Source organism: Citrus sinensis, chromosome 8 (genome assembly GCF_022201045.2).
Source record: "Citrus sinensis cultivar Valencia sweet orange chromosome 8, DVS_A1.0, whole genome shotgun sequence".
In the NCBI taxonomy this organism is placed as follows: domain Eukaryota; kingdom Viridiplantae; phylum Streptophyta; class Magnoliopsida; order Sapindales; family Rutaceae; genus Citrus; species Citrus sinensis.
In genome coordinates this window covers 11,933,819-11,936,955 of record NC_068563.1, presented here as the reverse complement: position 1 = coordinate 11,936,955, position 3,137 = coordinate 11,933,819, and the positions used below count along the sequence as shown (strand labels likewise).

The 3,137-nt window shown below is 32.7% G+C and overlaps 1 non-coding gene across 1 annotated transcript; it reads left to right on the top strand.

Moving 5' to 3' along the window:
* The first annotated feature begins 534 nt into the window (after positions 1-534).
* Positions 535-641, top strand: LOC112496344 (small nucleolar RNA R71). The gene has a single exon (XR_003062882.2). It is a non-coding gene; the product is annotated as a small nucleolar RNA R71 (small nucleolar RNA).
* The last annotated feature ends 2,496 nt before the right edge of the window (positions 642-3,137 follow it).

Here is a 3,137-nt window from a genome sequence, read left to right as displayed (position 1 = left end):
TTTGTTGGTGAAATCTGGTGGTTGAACAGGCCTGTTTTGTCCAACGGATATTGCAGCATATTGATTCTGATTACTCTATGAAAAGTTTGAGTGATGTTTCCATCCAAGGTTGTAAGAGTTTGAGTAAGAATTGTTCTGGTTTTGTCTGTTGAAGTTGCCCATATAGTTGACTGAGGTTGGATTCCCAGGACAATTATCAAACAAATGTCTTCTCCACAACAAATATAACATACTTCAACAATTTGATTGACAATTGCTGGAGCAGTAATCATGGCCTTTACTATATTTATTAATGAGGTTACTTGAGCTGATAATGTCGTCTGAGCATCTACATTGTGGACTCTTGCTGCTCCTCTTGTTGCCACTTATATAGTAGATGGCTATTGATAGTTGTTATTATTTATTCTATCCAAAATTTCATAAGCTTCATTATAAGAATTTGATAACAAGGCTCCATTTGCTGAAGTATCTACCATTAGTCTAGTGCTTAGATTGAGACTATTGTAGAAAGTCTCCAACCGTATACAGGAAAGAATATTGTGATGAAGACATTTCCTAAGTAACTTTTTGAATCTTTGTCACACATCATACAAGCTTTCATCTTCAAGTCAATGGAATAATGTGATCTCATTTATCAATTTTTAATTCTTGGTAGGTGGAAAGTACTTCATCATAAATCAGAAATTTGTCAGCCAAATCATTCCACGTAGTAATGGAATCTGGTGGTAGAGAGTTCAGTTATACTCTTGCTCGATCCCTTAGAGAAAATGGGAAATATCTTAGCCTCAATACTTCTTGTAATGCAACAATCTTGAAAGTATCACCTACTTCCAAAAACAACTTAAGGCGCAGATGAGGATCTTCTAATGAGAAACCATTGAATTGCCCTACTGTCTGCAACACCTGAAACATCACTAGTTTGAGCTCGAAATTATCAGCTTGAACTTCAGGTCTAACTATTTCTGAATGTGTGGCTTGAGGAGTCAACACTGTATAATCTCGAATGACTCCATCTTTATCACCTGCCATGTGGATAATATTGTTGTTCCCTACTTGCCTATGAACATGTTGTCCATTATGATCTTCTTATGCATTGACTGGTTGTATCTCTCCTCTAGGGTTCAAGTTTCATATATCTTGTAAATCATCCATATTTGCAGCAATTCTTAAATTCTTGCGCTTTTCCTCAATCATGTTGTAGTTATTTCATATTCTAGATCAAACTTCAATTCAATAGGTTTGTTCCTTCACATACAAGGGTTGCTAGAGCACTCTTGTCAACAGACAAACTAATTAAAAGAAAATTAAAACTTGTACACTAATTAAAATTGATTTCACAAATCACAATAAATAATCAATCCCTGGCAAGGGCATAAAAAGCTTGATGTATTGTATTCTTTTTGCTATAGGTGTCAATGTGCAAGTGTACACAACAAGTAATATATTGATAAATATTCAGATCATCTTCACAGGGATTGATATTATAGGATTTGCTAAAGCAACCTTAACAATGCAATTTCAATTTAAATTAATATAAAATAAGTGATAAAACAAATAAATAAAAATAATGCAAATAACAAAATGCAATAAGAAAAATTCTCAAGCCAAACATAAGGACAAACTCAATGGGAATAGATGTAGTTGAATGATCAAATTTACTTAATGGTATTAGCTACCTTGCCAATTAAGATCATGTTGCTACAACATCTACTATAGCTAAGGATGTCGCCTGTTGGATATCATATATCTAAATACAACCTAACAATGATCAATTGTTACGCTAGTATAAGATATAACATTATATGTTCTAGGTTCCAATTACCCTACGAGGTGAATCCTTATATAGCATTATATGTTCTAGGTTCCAATCCAAATTGTGATTAACTCAACTTAAGAAATCCAATCTAAAACCATGTATTGCCTTAATTTGCTCCACCAAGTCGACCTTTTTTAGGCTCTTTTTTAGCTGGTATCCACTAAATTGGTGGTTAGCCAAAACATGGAATTGAAATAATTAAAATTAAGGAAAAATGCTGTAACAAATCCCGAGCAACACGCATATATAAGTCAAATATCCATTAAACATGTTTATCACTCAACCACAATAAAATTTAATTCATAATTTGTGATAGAACAAAAACAAAAATAGGTTTAGCCATCAAATACATTCCCATAAAAAAATAAAAACAAGAAAATAAGAAGAAGAATTGAGTTCCGCTTGGTCTTTTTTATGTCTCCACTGTTTTCTCCTTAAATCCTCTATGGCAGCTTTCAGATCTCTCTTAATCTTTGTTTTCCTTTTGGATTTTCTTTGTTATTTTTCTTTTATGACGACTCTCTCTCTCTCTCTCTCTCTCTCTCTCTTTTCATGTGTGCTTCTTTTATAACTAAAAATTAGGGTAACCAGAAGCGTTTGGCCACAGCTTTCAGATCTCTCTTAATCTTTGTTTTCCTTTTGGATTTTCTTTGTTATTTTTCTTTTATGACGGCTCTCTCTCTCTCTCTCTTTTCATGTGTGCTTCTTTTATAACTAAAAATTAGGGTAACCAGAAGCGTTTGGCCACGTTTCTTCCATTTTTGAAAACTTTAGATCGCAATATTTTAGTTATCATGCGTGAAATCCATTCTATCGTTGCTATAGGATTGTTGCAGCAACAACTATAGCATTTTCACTATTCCAAACTTATTTTAATTCCTCTGCTGCCAAATTTTTTTGTCATCTCTGCATTGTTCCAGACTTATTTTAATTCCTCTGTTGCCAAATTCTTTTGTCATCTTTGCAAGTTTGTTGCAGCATTATTCCATCCCTAAAACTTGGGCTTTTCAGTCATCTAAAATCACACATAATCAGAGCACTAAATGATATAAAACAAGATTAATTTATCAAGATTAAACTTAAATAAATACTTATGCAAAATATAACTAAAAATGCAATAAAAACACATAATTTACTCTCTAAGTAATATTGATTTAAGTAAAAAAATGTCATGATAATTGTCATTTCATAGAGTTATCAGTGGTCCTACTAATTTTTATACCGCTACAGAGGATAGTTGATGTGGTAGCCATTGGCTCCTTAAATTTAGCTAAAAGTGAGATATTTATTATTTCACAAATGATGGCATGCACTATTCATA